Below are 19,899 nucleotides of genomic sequence, written 5' to 3'. Positions count from 1 at the left end.
CCTATTACCTACTACCTACTGCCTACTACCTACTGTCTACTACCTACTGTCTACTACCTACTACCTACTACCTACTGCCTACTAGCTACTACCTACAGCCTACTGCCTACTACCTACTGCCTACTACCTACTACCTACTGTCTATTACCTACTACCTACTACCTACTGTCTACTACCTACTACCTACTGTCTACTACCTACTGTCTACTACCTACTACCTACTGTCTACTACCTACTGCCTACTACCTACTACCTACTGTCTACTGCCTACTACCTACTGCCTACTACCTACTGCCTACTGCCTACTACCTACTACCTACTGTCTACTACCTACTACCTACTGCCTACTACCTACTATCTACTACCTACTACCTACTGTCTACTACCTACTACCTACTGCCTACTGTTTACTACCTACTACCTACTGTCTACTACCTACTACCTACTGCCTACTGTCTACTACCTACTGTCTACTGCCTACTGTCTACTACCTACTGCCTACTACCTACTGTCTACTGTCTACTACCTACTACATACCACCGACTGCCTACTACCTACTGTCTACTACCTACTACCTACTGTCTACTGACTACTACCTACTACCTACTGTCTACTACCTACTACCTACTGCCTACTACCTACTACCTACTGTCTACTAACTACTACCTACTGTCTACTACCTACTACCTACTGACTACTGTCTACTACCTACTGTCTACTGCCTACTATCTACTACCTACTGCCTACTACCTACTGTCTACTGTCTACTACCTACTACCTACCACCTACTGCCTACCGCCTACTACCTACTGCCTACTGTCTACTGCCTACTGCCTACTACCTACTGCCTACTACCTACTGTCTACTACCTACTACCTACCACCTACTGCCTACTGCCTACAACCTACTGTCTACTACCTACTGCCTACTACCTACTGCCTACTACCTACTACCTACTGCCTACTGCCTACTGTCTACTACCTACTACCTGTCTACTACCTACTACCTACTGCCTACTACCTACTGTCTACTACCTGCTACCTACTGTCTACAACCTACTACCTACTGTCTACTACCTACTGTCTACTACCTACTGTCTACTACCCACTGCCTACTACCTACTGTCTACTACCTACTGTCTACTACCTACTACCTACTGCCTACTGCCTACTGTCTACTTCCTACTACCTGTCTACTACCTACTACCTACTGCCTACTACCTACTACCTACAGCCTACTGCCTACTACGTACTGCCTACTACCTACTACCTACTGTCTACTACCTACTACCTACTGCCTACTACCTACTACCTACTGTCTACTACCTACTACCTACTGTCTACTACCTACTACCTGTCTACTACCTACTGCCTACTACCTACAGCCTACTGCCTACTACCTACTGCCTACTACCTACTACCTACTGTCTACTACCTACTGCCTACTGCCTACTGTCTACTACCTACTACCTACTGTCTACTACCTACTACCTACTGCCTACTACCTACTACCTACTGTCTACTGCCTACTACCTACTGCCTACTACCTACTACCTACTACCTACTGTCTACTACCTACTACCTACAGCCTACTACCTACTATCTACTGCCTACTACCTACTACCTACTGCATACTACCTACTACCTACTGTTTACTACCTACTACCTACTGTCTACTACCTACTGCCTACTGTCTACTACCTACTGTCTACTGCCTACTGTCTACTACCTACTGCCTACTACCTACTGTCTACTGTCTACTGTCTACTACCTACTACCTACTACATACCACCGACTGCCTACTACCTACTGTCTACTACCTACTACCTACTGTCTACTGCCTACTACCTACAACCTACTGTCTACTACCTACTACCTACTGTCTACTACCTACTACCTACTGCCTACTGTCTACTACCTACTCTCTACTGCCTACTATCTACTACCTACTGCCTACTGCCTACTACCTACTGTCTACTACCTACTACCTACCGCCTACTGCCTACTGCCTACTACCTACTGCCTACTGTCTACTACCTACTGCCTACTGCCTACTGCCTACTACTTACTGCCTACTACCTACTGTCTACTACCTACTACCTACTGCCTACTGCCTACTACCTACTGCCTACTACTTACTGTCTACTACCTACTACCTACTGCCTACTGTCTACTACCTACTACCTGTCTACTACCTACTACCTACTGCCTACTACCTACAACCTATTGTCTACTACCTACTACCTACTGTCTACGACCTACTACCTACTGTCTACTACCTACAACCTACTGCCTACTACCTACTACCTACTGTCTACTACCTACTACCTACTGTCTACTACCTACTACCTACTGTCTACTGCCTACTGCCTACTACCTACTACCTACTGTCTACTACCTACTACCTACTGTCTACTACCTACTACCTACTGCCTACTACCTACTGTCTACTACCTTCTACCTACTGTCTACTACCTACTACCTACTGACCACTGTCTACTACCTACTGTCTACTGCCTACTATCTACTACCTACTGCCTACTGCCTACTACCTACTGCCTACTGCCTACTGCCTACTACCTACTGCCTACTACCTACTGCCTACTGCCTACTACCTACTGCCTACTACCTACTGTCTACTACCTACTACCTACTGCCTACTGTCTACTACCTACTACCTGTCTACTACCTACTACCTACTGCCTACTACCTACTGTCTACTACCTACTGTCTACTACCTACTACCTACTGTCTACTACCTACTACCTACTGTCTACTACTTACTGTCTACTACCTACTGTCTACTACCTACTACCTACTGCCTACTGCCTACTGTCTACTACCTACTACCTGTCTACTACCTACTACCTACTGCCTACTACCTACTACCTACAGCCTACTGCCTACTACCTGCTGCCTACTACCTACTACCTACTGTCTACTACCTACTGCCTACTACCTACTACCTACTGTCTACTACCTACTACCTACTGTCTACTACCTACTACCTGTCTACTACCTACTACCTACTGCCTACTACCTACTACCTACAGCCTACTGCCTACTACCTACTGCCTACTACCTACTACCTACTGTCTACTACCTACTGCCTACTGCCTACTACCTACTGCCTACTACCTACTGTCTACTACCTACTGCCTACTGCCTACTGTCTACTACCTACTACCTGTCTACTACCTACTACCTACTGCCTACTACCTACTGTCTACTACCTACTGTCTACTACCTACTACCTACTGTCTACTACCTACTACCTACTGTCTACTACCTACTGTCTACTACCTACTGTCTACTACCTACTACCTACTGCCTACTGTCTACTACCTACTACCTACTGTCTACTACCTACTACCTACTGCCTACTACCTACTACCTACTGTCTACTGCCTACTACCTACTGCCTACTACCTACAGCCTACTACCTACTATCTACTACCTACTACCTACTGTCTACTACCTACTACCTACTACCTACTGCATACTACCTACTACCTACTGTTTACTACCTACTACCTACTGTCTACTACCTACTGCCTACTGTCTACTACCTACTGTCTACTGCCTACTGTCTACTACCTACTGCCTACTACCTACTGTCTACTGTCTACTACCTACTACCTACTACATACCACCGACTGCCTACTACCTACTGTCTACTACCTACTGTCTACTGCCTACTATCTACTACCTACTGCCTACTGCCTACTATCTACTACCTACTGCCTACTGCCTACTACCTACTGTCTACTACCTACTACCTACCGCCTACTGCCTACTGCCTACTACCTACTGCCTACTACCTACTGTCTACTACCAACTACCTACTGCCTACTGCCTACTACCTACTGCCTACTACCTACTGTCTACTACCTACTACCTACTGCCTACTGTCTACTACCTACAACCTATTGTCTACTACCTACTACCTACTGTCTACGACCTACTACCTACTACCTACTGTCTACTACCTACTACCTACTGCCTACTACCTACTACCTACTGTCTACTACCTACTACCTACTGTCTACTACCTACTACCTACTGTCTACTGCCTACTGCCTACTACCTACTACCTACTGTCTACTACCTACTACCTACTGTCTACTACCTACTACCTACTACCTACTGCCTACTACCTACTGTCTACTACCTTCTACCTACTGTCTACTACCTACTGACCACTGTCTACTACCTACTGTCTACTGCCTACTATCTACTACCTACTGCCTACTGCCTACTACCTACTGTCTACTGTCTACTACCTACTACCTACCACCTACTGCCTACTGCCTACTGCCTACTACCTACTGCCTACTACCTACTGTCTACTACCTACTGCCTACTGCCTACTACCTACTGCCTACTACCTACTGTCTACTACCTACTACCTACTGCCTACTGTCTACTACCTACTACCTGTCTACTACCTACTACCTACTGCCTACTACCTACTGTCTACTACCTGCTACCTACTGTCTACTACCTACTACCTACTGTCTACTACCTACTGTCTACTACCTACTACCTACTGCCTACTGCCTACTGTCTACTACCTACTACCTGTCTACTACCTACTACCTACTGCCTACTACCTACTACCTACAGCCTACTGCCTACTACGTACTGCCTACTACCTACTACCTACTGTCTACTACCTACTACCTACTGCCTACTACCTACTACCTACTGTCTACTACCTACTACCTACTGTCTACTACCTACTACCTGTCTACTACCTACTGCCTACTACCTACAGCCTACTGCCTACTACCTACTGCCTACTACCTACTACCTACTGTCTACTACCTACTGCCTACTGCCTACTGTCTACTACCTACTACCTACTGTCTACTACCTACTACCTACTGCCTACTACCTACTACCTACTGTCTACTGCCTACTACCTACAACCTACTGTCTACTACCTACTACCTACTGTCTACTACCTACTACCTACTGCCTACTGTCTACTACCTACTCTCTACTGCCTACTATCTACTACCTACTGCCTACTGCCTACTACCTACTGTCTACTACCTACTACCTACCGCCTACTGCCTACTGCCTACTACCTACTGCCTACTGTCTACTACCTACTGCCTACTGCCTACTACTTACTGCCTACTACCTACTGTCTACTACCTACTACCTACTGCCTACTGCCTACTACCTACTGCCTACTACTTACTGTCTACTACCTACTACCTACTGCCTACTGTCTACTACCTACTACCTGTCTACTACCTACTACCTACTGCCTACTACCTACAACCTATTGTCTACTACCTACTACCTACTGTCTACGACCTACTACCTACTGTCTACTACCTACAACCTACTGCCTACTACCTACTACCTACTGTCTACTACCTACTACCTACTGTCTACTACCTACTACCTACTGTCTACTGCCTACTGCCTACTACCTACTACCTACTGTCTACTACCTACTACCTACTGTCTACTACCTACTACCTACTGCCTACTACCTACTGTCTACTACCTTCGACCTACTGTCTACTACCTACTACCTACTGACCACTGTCTACTACCTACTGTCTACTGCCTACTATCTACTACCTACTGCCTACTGCCTACTACCTACTGTCTACTACCTACTACCTACTGCCTACTGCCTACTGCCTACTACCTACTGCCTACTACCTACTGCCTACTGCCTACTACCTACTGCCTACTACCTACTGTCTACTACCTACTACCTACTACCTGTCTACTACCTACTACCTACTGCCTACTACCTACTACCTACAGCCTACTGCCTACTACCTGCTGCCTACTACCTACTACCTACTGTCTACTACCTACTGCCTACTACCTACTACCTACTGTCTACTACCTACTACCTACTGTCTACTACCTACTACCTACTACCTACTGCCTACTACCTACTACCTACAGCCTACTGCCTACTACCTACTGCCTACTACCTACTACCTACTGTCTACTACCTACTGCCTACTGCCTACTACCTACTGCCTACTACCTACTGTCTACTACCTACTGCCTACTGCCTACTGTCTACTACCTACTACCTGTCTACTACCTACTACCTACTGCCTACTACCTACTGTCTACTACCTACTGTCTACTACCTACTACCTATTGTCTACTACCTACTACCTACTGTCTACTACCTACTGTCTACTACCTACTGTCTACTACCTACTACCTACTGCCTACTGTCTACTACCTACTACCTACTGTCTACTACCTACTACCTACTGCCTACTACCTACTACCTACTGTCTACTGCCTACTACCTACTGCCTACTACCTACAGCCTACTACCTACTATCTACTACCTACTACCTACTGTCTACTACCTACTACCTACTACCTACTGCATACTACCTACTACCTACTGTTTACTACCTACTACCTACTGTCTACTACCTACTGCCTACTGTCTACTACCTACTGTCTACTGCCTACTGTCTACTACCTACTGCCTACTACCTACTGTCTACTGTCTACTACCTACTACCTACTACATACCACCGACTGCCTACTACCTACTGTCTACTACCTACTGTCTACTGCCTACTACCTACTACCTACTGTCTACTACCTACTACCTACTGTCTACTACCTACTACCTACTGCCTACTGTCTACTACCTACTGTCTACTGCCTACTATCTACTACCTACTGCCTACTGCCTACTACCTACTGTCTACTACCTACTACCTACCGCCTACTGCCTACTACCTACTGCCTACTGTCTACAACCTACTACCTACTACCTACTGTCTACTACCTACTACCTACTGTCTACTACCTACTACCTACTGCCTACTGTCTACTACCTACTGTCTACTGCCTACTATCTACTACCTACTGCCTACTGCCTACTATCTACTACCTACTGCCTACTGCCTACTACCTACTGTCTACTACCTACTACCTACCGCCTACTGCCTACTGCCTACTACCTACTGCCTACTACCTACTGTCTACTACCAACTACCTACTGCCTACTGCCTACTACCTACTGCCTACTACCTACTGTCTACTACCTGCTACCTACTGTCTACTACCTACTACCTACTGTCTACTACCTACTGTCTACTACCTACTACCTACTGCCTACTGCCTACTGTCTACTACCTACTACCTGTCTACTACCTACTACCTACTGCCTACTACCTACTACCTACAGCCTACTGCCTACTACGTACTGCCTACTACCTACTACCTACTGTCTACTACCTACTACCTACTGCCTACTACCTACTACCTACTGTCTACTACCTACTACCTACTGTCTACTACCTACTACCTGTCTACTACCTACTGCCTACTACCTACAGCCTACTGCCTACTACCTACTGCCTACTACCTACTACCTACTGTCTACTACCTACTGCCTACTGCCTACTGTCTACTACCTACTACCTACTGTCTACTACCTACTACCTACTGCCTACTACCTACTACCTACTGTCTACTGCCTACTACCTACAACCTACTGTCTACTACCTACTACCTACTGTCTACTACCTACTACCTACTGCCTACTGTCTACTACCTACTCTCTACTGCCTACTATCTACTACCTACTGCCTACTGCCTACTACCTACTGTCTACTACCTACTACCTACCGCCTACTGCCTACTGCCTACTACCTACTGCCTACTGTCTACTACCTACTGCCTACTGCCTACTACTTACTGCCTACTACCTACTGTCTACTACCTACTACCTACTGCCTACTGCCTACTACCTACTGCCTACTACTTACTGTCTACTACCTACTACCTACTGCCTACTGTCTACTACCTACTACCTGTCTACTACCTACTACCTACTGCCTACTACCTACAACCTATTGTCTACTACCTACTACCTACTGTCTACGACCTACTACCTACTGTCTACTACCTACAACCTACTGCCTACTACCTACTACCTACTGTCTACTACCTACTACCTACTGTCTACTACCTACTACCTACTGTCTACTGCCTACTGCCTACTACCTACTACCTACTGTCTACTACCTACTACCTACTGTCTACTACCTACTACCTACTGCCTACTACCTACTGTCTACTACCTTCGACCTACTGTCTACTACCTACTACCTACTGACCACTGTCTACTACCTACTGTCTACTGCCTACTATCTACTACCTACTGCCTACTGCCTACTACCTACTGTCTACTACCTACTACCTACTGCCTACTGCCTACTGCCTACTACCTACTGCCTACTACCTACTGCCTACTGCCTACTACCTACTGCCTACTACCTACTGTCTACTACCTACTACCTACTGCCTACTGTCTACTACCTACTACCTGTCTACTACCTACTACCTACTGCCTACTACCTACTGTCTACTACCTACTGTCTACTACCTACTACCTACTGTCTACTACCTACTACCTACTGTCTACTACTTACTGTCTACTACCTACTGTCTACTACCTACTACCTACTGCCTACTGCCTACTGTCTACTACCTACTACCTGTCTACTACCTACTACCTACTGCCTACTACCTACTACCTACAGCCTACTGCCTACTACCTGCTGCCTACTACCTACTACCTACTGTCTACTACCTACTGCCTACTACCTACTACCTACTGTCTACTACCTACTACCTACTGTCTACTACCTACTACCTACTACCTACTGCCTACTACCTACTACCTACAGCCTACTGCCTACTACCTACTGCCTACTACCTACTACCTACTGTCTACTACCTACTGCCTACTGCCTACTACCTACTGCCTACTACCTACTGTCTACTACCTACTGCCTACTGCCTACTGTCTACTACCTACTACCTGTCTACTACCTACTACCTACTGCCTACTACCTACTGTCTACTACCTACTGTCTACTACCTACTACCTACTGTCTACTACCTACTACCTACTGTCTACTACCTACTGTCTACTACCTACTGTCTACTACCTACTACCTACTGCCTACTGTCTACTACCTACTACCTACTGTCTACTACCTACTACCTACTGCCTACTACCTACTACCTACTGTCTACTGCCTACTACCTACTGCCTACTACCTACAGCCTACTACCTACTATCTACTACCTACTACCTACTGTCTACTACCTACTACCTACTACCTACTGCATACTACCTACTACCTACTGTTTACTACCTACTACCTACTGTCTACTACCTACTGCCTACTGTCTACTACCTACTGTCTACTGCCTACTGTCTACTACCTACTGCCTACTACCTACTGTCTACTGTCTACTACCTACTACCTACTACATACCACCGACTGCCTACTACCTACTGTCTACTACCTACTGTCTACTGCCTACTACCTACTACCTACTGTCTACTACCTACTACCTACTGTCTACTACCTACTACCTACTGCCTACTGTCTACTACCTACTGTCTACTGCCTACTATCTACTACCTACTGCCTACTGCCTACTACCTACTGTCTACTACCTACTACCTACCGCCTACTGCCTACTACCTACTGCCTACTGTCTACAACCTACTACCTACTACCTACTGTCTACTACCTACTACCTACTGTCTACTACCTACTACCTACTGCCTACTGTCTACTACCTACTGTCTACTGCCTACTATCTACTACCTACTGCCTACTGCCTACTATCTACTACCTACTGCCTACTGCCTACTACCTACTGTCTACTACCTACTACCTACCGCCTACTGCCTACTGCCTACTACCTACTGCCTACTACCTACTGTCTACTACCAACTACCTACTGCCTACTGCCTACTACCTACTGCCTACTACCTACTGTCTACTACCTACTACCTACTGCCTACTGTCTACTACCTACAACCTATTGTCTACTACCTACTACCTACTGTCTACGACCTACTACCTACTACCTACTGTCTACTACCTACTACCTACTGTCTACTACCTACTACCTACTGTCTACTACCTACTACCTACTGTCTACTGCCTACTGCCTACTACCTACTACCTACTGTCTACTACCTACTACCTACTGTCTACTACCTACTACCTACTACCTACTGCCTACTACCTACTGTCTACTACCTTCTACCTACTGTCTACTACCTACTGACCACTGTCTACTACCTACTGTCTACTGCCTACTATCTACTACCTACTGCCTACTGCCTACTACCTACTGTCTACTGTCTACTACCTACTACCTACCACCTACTGCCTACTGCCTACTGCCTACTACCTACTGCCTACTACCTACTGTCTACTACCTACTGCCTACTGCCTACTACCTACTGCCTACTACCTACTGTCTACTACCTACTACCTACTGCCTACTGTCTACTACCTACTACCTGTCTACTACCTACTACCTACTGCCTACTACCTACTGTCTACTACCTGCTACCTACTGTCTACTACCTACTACCTACTGTCTACTACCTACTGTCTACTACCTACTGTCTACTACCCACTGCCTACTACCTACTGTCTACTACCTACTGTCTACTACCTACTACCTACTGCCTACTGCCTACTGTCTACTACCTACTACCTGTCTACTACCTACTACCTACTGCCTACTACCTACTACCTACAGCCTACTGCCTACTACGTACTGCCTACTACCTACTACCTACTACCTACTACCTACAGCCTACTGCCTACTACGTACTGCCTACTACCTACTACCTACTGTCTACTACCTACTACCTACTGCCTACTACCTACTACCTACTGTCTACTACCTACTACCTACTGTCTACTACCTACTACCTGTCTACTACCTACTGCCTACTAACTACAGCCTACTGCCTACTACCTACTGCCTACTACCTACTACCTACTGTCTACTACCTACTGCCTACTGCCTACTGTCTACTACCTACTACCTACTGTCTACTACCTACTACCTACTGCCTACTACCTACTACCTACTGTCTACTGCCTACTACCTACTGCCTACTACCTACTACCTACTGTCTACTACCTACTACCTACAGCCTACTACCTACTATCTACTACCTACTACCTACTGTCTACTACCTACTACCTACTGCATACTACCTACTACCTACTGTTTACTACCTACTACCTACTGTCTACTACCTACTGCCTACTGTCTACTACCTACTGTCTACTGCCTACTGTCTACTACCTACTGCCTACTACCTACTGTCTACTGTCTACTGTCTACTACCTACTACCTACTACATACCACCGACTGCCTACTACCTACTGTCTACTACCTACTACCTACTGTCTACTGCCTACTACCTACAACCTACTGTCTACTACCTACTACCTACTGTCTACTACCTACTACCTACTGCCTACTGTCTACTACCTACTCTCTACTGCCTACTATCTACTACCTACTGCCTACTGCCTACTACCTACTGTCTACTACCTACTACCTACCGCCTACTGCCTACTGCCTACTACCTACTGCCTACTGTCTACTACCTACTGCCTACTGCCTACTGCCTACTACTTACTGCCTACTACCTACTGTCTACTACCTACTACCTACTGCCTACTGCCTACTACCTACTGCCTACTACTTACTGTCTACTACCTACTACCTACTGCCTACTGTCTACTACCTACTACCTGTCTACTACCTACTACCTACTGCCTACTACCTACAACCTATTGTCTACTACCTACTACCTACTGTCTACGACCTACTACCTACTGTCTACTACCTACAACCTACTGCCTACTACCTACTACCTACTGTCTACTACCTACTACCTACTGTCTACTACCTACTACCTACTGTCTACTGCCTACTGCCTACTACCTACTACCTACTGTCTACTACCTACTACCTACTGTCTACTACCTACTACCTACTGCCTACTACCTACTGTCTACTACCTTCTACCTACTGTCTACTACCTACTACCTACTGACCACTGTCTACTACCTACTGTCTACTGCCTACTATCTACTACCTACTGCCTACTGCCTACTACCTACTGTCTACTACCTACTACCTACTGCCTACTGCCTACTGCCTACTACCTACTGCCTACTACCTACTGCCTACTGCCTACTACCTACTGCCTACTACCTACTGTCTACTACCTACTACCTACTGCCTACTGTCTACTACCTACTACCTGTCTACTACCTACTACCTACTGCCTACTACCTACTGTCTACTACCTACTGTCTACTACCTACTACCTACTGTCTACTACCTACTACCTACTGTCTACTACTTACTGTCTACTACCTACTGTCTACTACCTACTACCTACTGCCTACTGCCTACTGTCTACTACCTACTACCTGTCTACTACCTACTACCTACTGCCTACTACCTACTACCTACAGCCTACTGCCTACTACCTGCTGCCTACTACCTACTGTCTACTACCTACTGCCTACTACCTACTACCTACTGTCTACTACCTACTACCTACTGTCTACTACCTACTACCTGTCTACTACCTACTACCTACTGCCTACTACCTACTACCTACAGCCTACTGCCTACTACCTACTGCCTACTACCTACTACCTACTGTCTACTACCTACTGCCTACTGCCTACTACCTACTGCCTACTACCTACTGTCTACTACCTACTGCCTACTGCCTACTGTCTACTACCTACTACCTGTCTACTACCTACTACCTACTGCCTACTACCTACTGTCTACTACCTACTGTCTACTACCTACTACCTACTGTCTACTACCTACTACCTACTGTCTACTACCTACTGTCTACTACCTACTGTCTACTACCTACTACCTACTGCCTACTGTCTACTACCTACTGTCTACTACCTACTACCTACTGCCTACTACCTACTACCTACTGTCTACTGCCTACTACCTACTGCCTACTACCTACAGCCTACTACCTACTATCTACTACCTACTACCTACTGTCTACTACCTACTACCTACTACCTACTACCTACTGCATACTACCTACTACCTACTGTTTACTACCTACTACCTACTGTCTACTACCTACTTCCTACTGTCTACTACCTACTGTCTACTGCCTACTGTCTACTACCTACTGCCTACTACCTACTGTCTACTGTCTACTACCTACTACCTACTACATACCACCGACTGCCTACTACCTACTGTCTACTACCTACTGTCTACTGCCTACTACCTACTACCTACTGTCTACTACCTACTACCTACTGTCTACTACCTACTACCTACTGCCTACTGTCTACTACCTACTGTCTACTGCCTACTATCTACTACCTACTGCCTACTGCCTACTACCTACTGTCTACTACCTACTACCTACCGCCTACTGCCTACTACCTACTGCCTACTGTCTACTACCTACTACCTACTACCTACTGTCTACTACCTACTACCTACTGTCTACTACCTACTACCTACTGCCTACTGTCTACTACCTACTGTCTACTGCCTACTATCTACTACCTACTGCCTACTGCCTACTATCTACTACCTACTGCCTACTGCCTACTACCTACTGTCTACTACCTACTACCTACCGCCTACTGCCTACTGCCTACTACCTACTGCCTACTACCTACTGTCTACTACCAACTACCTACTGCCTACTGCCTACTACCTACTGCCTACTACCTACTGTCTACTACCTACTACCTACTGCCTACTGTCTACTACCTACAACCTATTGTCTACTACCTACTACCTACTGTCTACGACCTACTACCTACTACCTACTGTCTACTACCTACTACCTACTGCCTACTACCTACTACCTACTGTCTACTACCTACTACCTACTGTCTACTACCTACTACCTACTGTCTACTGCCTACTGCCTACTACCTACTACCTACTGTCTACTACCTACTACCTACTGTCTACTACCTACTACCTACTGCCTACTACCTACTGTCTACTACCTTCTACCTACTGTCTACTACCTACTGACCACTGTCTACTACCTACTGTCTACTGCCTACTATCTACTACCTACTGCCTACTGCCTACTACCTACTGTCTACTGTCTACTACCTACTACCTACCACCTACTGCCTACTGCCTACTGCCTACTACCTACTGCCTACTACCTACTGTCTACTACCTACTGCCTACTGCCTACTACCTACTGCCTACTACCTACTGTCTACTACCTACTACCTACTGCCTACTGTCTACTACCTACTACCTGTCTACTACCTACTACCTACTGCCTACTACCTACTGTCTACTACCTACTGTCTACTACCTACTACCTACTGTCTACTACCTACTACCTACTGTCTACTACCTACTGTCTACTACCTACTGTCTACTACCTACTGCCTACTGCCTACTGTCTACTACCTACTACCTGTCTACTACCTACTACCTACTGCCTACTACCTACTACCTACAGCCTACTGCCTATTACCTACTGCCTACTACCTACTACCTACTGTCTACTACCTACTACCTACTGCCTACTGTCTACTACCTACTACCTACTGTCTACTACCTACTACCTACTGCCTACTACCTACTACCTACTGTATACTGCCTACTACCTATTGCCTACTACCTACTGCATACTGCCTACTACCCACTACCTACTGTCTACTACCTACTACCTACTACCTACTGCCTACTACCTACTGTCTACTACCTACTACCTACTGTCTACTACCTACTACCTACTGTCTACTACCTACTGTCTACTACCTACTGCCTACTGTCTACTACCTACTACCTACTGTCTACTACCTACTACCTACTGCCTACTACCTACTACCTACTGTCTACTGCCTACTACCTACTGCCTACTACCTACTGCCTACTGCCTACTACCTACTACCTACTGTCTACTACCTACTACCTACTGCCTACTACCTACTATCTACTACCTACTACCTACTGTCTACTACCTACTACCTACTGTCTACTACCTACTACCTACTGCCTACTGTTTACTACCTACTACCTACTGTCTACTACCTACTACCTACTGCCTACTGTCTACTACCTACTGTCTACTGCCTACTGTCTACTACCTACTGCCTACTACCTACTGTCTACTGTCTACTACCTACTACATACCACCGACTGCCTACTACCTACTGTCTACTACCTACTACCTACTGTCTACTGACTACTACCTACTACCTACTGTCTACTACCTACTACCTACTGCCTACTACCTACTACCTACTGCCTACTACCTACTGTCTACTACCTACTACCTACTGTCTACTACCTACTACCTACTGACTACTGTCTACTACCTACTGTCTACTGCCTACTATCTACTGCCTACTGCCTACTACCTACTGTCTACTGTCTACTACCTACTACCTACCACCTACTGCCTACTGCCTACTACCTACTGCCTACTGTCTACTGCCTACTGCCTACTGCCTACTACCTACTGCCTACTACCTACTGTCTACTACCTACTACCTACCACCTACTGCCTACTGCCTACTACCTAATGTCTACTACCTACTGCCTACTACCTACTGCCTACTACCTACTGTCTACTGCCTACTGTCTACTACCTACTACCTGTCTACTACCTACTACCTACTGCCTACTACCTACTACCTACTGTCTACTACCTACTACCTACTGTCTACTGCCTACTACCTACTGTCTACTACCTACTACCCACTGCCTACTACCTACTGTCTACTACCTACTGTCTACTACCTACTACCTACTGACTACTGCCTACTGTCTACTACCTACTACCTGTCTACTACCTACTACCTACTGCCTACTACCTACTACCTACAGCCTACTGCCTACTACCTACTGCCTACTACCTACTACCTACTGTCTACTACCTACTACCTACTGCCTACTACCTACTACCTACTGTCTACTACCTACTACCTACTGTCTACTACCTACTACCTGTCTACTACCTACTACCTACTGCCTACTGTCTACTACCTACTGTCTACTACCTACCTACTGCCTACTACCTACTACCTACTGCCTACTGCCTACTACCTACTACCTACTGTCTACTACCTACTACCTACTGCCTACTACCTACTATCTACTACCTACTGTCTACTACCTACTACCTACTACCTACTGCATACTACCTACTATCTACTGTTTACTACCTACTACCTACTGTCTACTACCTACTACCTACTGCCTACTGTCTACTACCTACTGTCTACTGCCTACTGTCTACTACCTACTGCCTACTACCTACTGTCTACTGTCTACTACCTACTACCTACTACATACCACCGACTGCCTACTACCTACTGTCTACTACCTACTACCTACTGTCTACTGCCTACTACCTACTGCCTACTACCTACTGCCTACTGCCTACTACCTACTACCTACTGTCTACTACCTACTACCTACTGCCTACTACCTACTATCTACCACCTACTGTCTACTACCTACTACCTACTACCTACTGCATACTACCTACTACCTACTGTTTACTACCTACTACCTACTGTCTACTACCTACTACCTACTGCCTACTGTCTACTACCTACTGTCTACTGCCTACTGTCTACTACCTACTGCCTACTGTCTACTACCTACTACCTACTACATACCACCGACTGCCTACTACCTACTGTCTACTACCTACTACCTACTGTCTACTGCCTACTACCTACTGTCTACTACCTACTGTCTACTACCTACTACCTACTGCCTACTGTCTACTACCTACTGTCTACTGCCTACTATCTACTACCTACTGCCTACTGCCTACTACCTACTGTCTACTGCCTACTATCTACTACCTACTGCCTACTGCCTACTACCTACTGTCTACTACCTACTGCCTAAAGCCTACTGCCTACTACCTACTGCCTACTGTCTACTACCTACTGCCTACTGCCTACTACCTACTGCCTACTGCCTACTACCTACTGTCTACTACCTACTGTCTACTACCTACTACCTGTCTACTACCTACTACCTACTGCCTACTACCTACAACCTATTGTCTACTACCTACTACCTACTGTCTACGACCTACTACCTACTACCTACTGTCTACTACCTACTACCTACTGCCGATTACCTACTACCTACTGTCTACTACCTACTACCTACTGTCTACTACCTACTACCTACTACCTACTGCCTACTACCTACTACCTACAGCCTACTGCCTACTACCTACTGCCTACTACCTACTACCTACTGTCTACTACCTACTGCCTACTACCTACTACCTACTGTCTACTACCTACTGTCTACTACCTACTACCTACTGCCTACTGTCTACTACCTACAACCTACTGTCTACTACCTACTGCCTACTACCTATTACCTACTGTATACTGCCTACTACCTACTGCCTACTACCTACTGCATACTGCCTACTACCCACTACCTACTGTCTACTACCTACTACCTACTGCCTACTACCTACTGTCTACAAACTACTACATACTACCTACTGTCTACTACCTACTACCTACTGTCTACTACCTACTGTCTACTACCTACTACCTACTGCCTACTGTTTACTACCTACTACCTACTGTCTACTACCTACTGCCTACTGTCTACTACCTACTGTCTACTGCCTACTGTCTACTACCTACTGCCTACTACCTACTGTCTACTGTCTACTACCTACTACATACCACCGACTGCCTACTACCTACTGTCTACTACCTACTACCTACTGTCTACTGACTACTACCTACAACCTACTGTCTACTACCTACTACCTACTGCCTACTACCTACTACCTACTGCCTACTACCTACTGTCTACTACCTACTACCTACTGTCTACTACCTACTACCTACTGACTACTGTCTACTACCTACTGTCTACTGCCTACTATCTACTACCTACTGCCTACTGCCTACTACCTACTGTCTACTGTCTACTACCTACTACCTACCGCCTACTGCCTACTACCTACCGCCTACTGCCTACTGCCTACTACCTACTGCCTACTGTCTACTACCTACTGCCTACTGCCTACTACCTACTGCCTACTACCTACTGTCTACTACCTACTACCTACTGCCTACTGCCTACTACCTACTGCCTACTACCTACTGTCTACTACCTACTACCTACTGCCTACTGTCTACTACCTACTACCTGTCTACTACCTACTACCTACTGCCTACTACCTACAACCTATTGTCTACTACCTACTACCTACTGTCTACGACCTACTACCTACTACCTACTGTCTACTACCTACTACCTACTGTCTACTACCTACTACCTACTGTCTACTACCTACTGTCTACTGCCTACTGCCTACTACCTACTACCTACTGTCTACTACCTACTACCTACTGCCTACTACCTACTGTCTACTACCTTCTACCTACTGTCTACTACCTACAAACTACTGACCACTGTCTACTACCTACTGTCTACTGCCTACTATCTACTACCTACTGCCTACTGCCTACTACCTACTGTCTACTGTCTACTACCTACTACCTACCACCTACTGCCTACTGCCTACTGCCTACTACCTACTGCCTACTACCTAGTGTCTACTACCTACTGCCTACTACCTACTGCCTACTACCTACTGTCTACTACCTACTACCTACTGCCTACTGCCTACTGTCTACTACCTACTACCTGTCTACTACCTACTGCCTACTACCTACTGTCTACTACATACTGTCTACTACCTACTGTCTACTACCTACTACCTAATGTCTACTACCTACTGTCTACTACCTACTGTCTACTACCTACTACCTACTGCCTACTGTCTACTACCTACTACCTATCTACTACCTACTACCTACTGCCTACTACCTACTACCTACAGCCTACTGCCTAATACCTACTGCCTACTACCTACTACCTACTGTCTACTACCTACTACCTACTGCCTACTACCTACTACCTACTGTCTACTACCTACTACCTACTGTCTACTACCTACTGTCTACTACCTACTACCTACTGCCTACTGTCTACTACCTACTACCTACTGTCTACTAACTACTACCTACTGCCTACTACCTACTACCTACTGTATACTGCCTACTACCTATTGCCTACTACCTACTGCATACTGCCTACTACCCACTACCTACTGTCTACTACCTACTACCTACTGTCTACTACCTACCAGAGGTGTGGACTCGAGTCATGCGACTTGGACTCGAGTCAGACTCGAGTCATGATTTTGATGACTTCAGACTCGACTTGGACTTGCCTCATCTTTGACTCGACTTGACTCGGGACTCGAGAGCAAAGACTTGAGACTTACTTGTGACTTGCACAACAATGACTTTGTCCCACCTCAGAGGTGTGGACTCGAGTCATGCGACTTGGACTCGAGTCAGACTCGAGTCATGATTTTGATGACTTCAGACTCGACTTGGACTTGCCTCATCTTTGACTCGACTTGACTCGGGACTCGAGAGCAAAGACTTGAGACTTACTTGTGACTTGCATAACAATGACTTTGTCCCACCTCTGCTACCTACTACCTACTACTTACTGCCTACTACCTACTGTTTACTACCTACTACCTACTGTCTACTACCTACTACCTACTGCCTACTGCCTACTACCTACTGCCTACTACCTACTGTCTACTACCTACTACCTACTGCCTACTGCCTACTGTCTACTACCTACTACCTGTCTACTACCTACTACCTACTGCCTACTACCTACTGTCTACTACCTACTACCTACTGTCTACTACCTACTACCTACTGTCTACTACCTACTGTCTACTACCTACTGTCTACTACCTACTACCTACTGCCTACTGTCTACTACCTACTACCTACTGCCTACTACCTACTACCTACAGCCTACTGCCTACTACCTACTGCCTACTACCTACTACCTACTGTCTACTACCTACTACCTACTGCCTACTACCTACTACCTACTGTCTACTACCTACTACCTACTGTCTACTACCTACTGTCTACTACCTACTACCTACTGCCTACTGCCTACT

General features: G+C 46.0%; 1 protein-coding gene and 3 long non-coding RNA genes across 14 annotated transcripts in view; all 4 read right to left on the bottom strand.

Annotated features, from left to right (window-relative positions):
* The window catches only part of LOC144947861 (bactericidal permeability-increasing protein-like), a 110,116-nt gene extending 107,376 nt beyond the window's left edge, over positions 1-2,740 (bottom strand). The window contains exons 1-2 of one of the 7 annotated variants that reach the window (XM_078877225.1): positions 2,710-2,740; positions 275-351 (exon numbers count right to left, since the gene is read on the bottom strand). The gene's annotated coding sequence lies outside the window, so the exon portion shown is untranslated. Of the gene's footprint in view, positions 1-274; positions 2,606-2,709 lie in introns of those variants that run through there. The other 6 variants (XM_078877220.1, XM_078877223.1, XM_078877222.1 and 3 more) reach the window with 6 other exon arrangements.
* A 280-nt stretch (positions 2,741-3,020) lies between these two features.
* Positions 3,021-6,130, bottom strand: LOC144947863 (uncharacterized). Of its 4 annotated transcripts, none has more exons than XR_013640109.1 (4): positions 6,120-6,130; positions 4,704-5,523; positions 3,324-4,619; positions 3,021-3,109 (listed from the first exon to the last, which is right to left on the bottom strand). It is a non-coding gene; the product is annotated as an uncharacterized LOC144947863 (long non-coding RNA). The 4 variants fall into 4 exon arrangements; XR_013640111.1 differs by lacking the exon at positions 3,021-3,109 and adding an exon at positions 3,119-3,323 and having other exon boundaries at positions 4,546-4,619; XR_013640108.1 differs by having other exon boundaries at positions 3,324-5,523.
* A 751-nt stretch (positions 6,131-6,881) lies between these two features.
* On the bottom strand, positions 6,882-8,400 carry LOC144947860 (uncharacterized). 2 transcript variants are annotated; one of them, XR_013640106.1, is made up of 3 exons: positions 8,390-8,400; positions 7,279-8,098; positions 6,882-7,194 (listed from the first exon to the last, which is right to left on the bottom strand). It is a non-coding gene; the product is annotated as an uncharacterized LOC144947860 (long non-coding RNA). The 2 variants fall into 2 exon arrangements; XR_013640107.1 differs by having other exon boundaries at positions 6,882-7,127; positions 7,402-8,098.
* Positions 8,401-9,649: 1,249 nt separating this feature from the next.
* Positions 9,650-12,180, bottom strand: LOC144947859 (uncharacterized). The gene is made up of 3 exons (XR_013640105.1): positions 12,170-12,180; positions 11,273-11,878; positions 9,650-10,522 (listed from the first exon to the last, which is right to left on the bottom strand). It is a non-coding gene; the product is annotated as an uncharacterized LOC144947859 (long non-coding RNA).
* Between the last annotated feature and the right edge of the window lie 7,719 nt (positions 12,181-19,899).

This window comes from Lampetra fluviatilis, chromosome 47, assembly GCF_964198595.1.
Source record: "Lampetra fluviatilis chromosome 47, kcLamFluv1.1, whole genome shotgun sequence".
Classification (NCBI taxonomy): domain Eukaryota; kingdom Metazoa; phylum Chordata; class Hyperoartia; order Petromyzontiformes; family Petromyzontidae; genus Lampetra; species Lampetra fluviatilis.
Note: the sequence above shows the minus strand (reverse complement) of the source record. Positions and strands in the feature narration are given on the sequence as shown.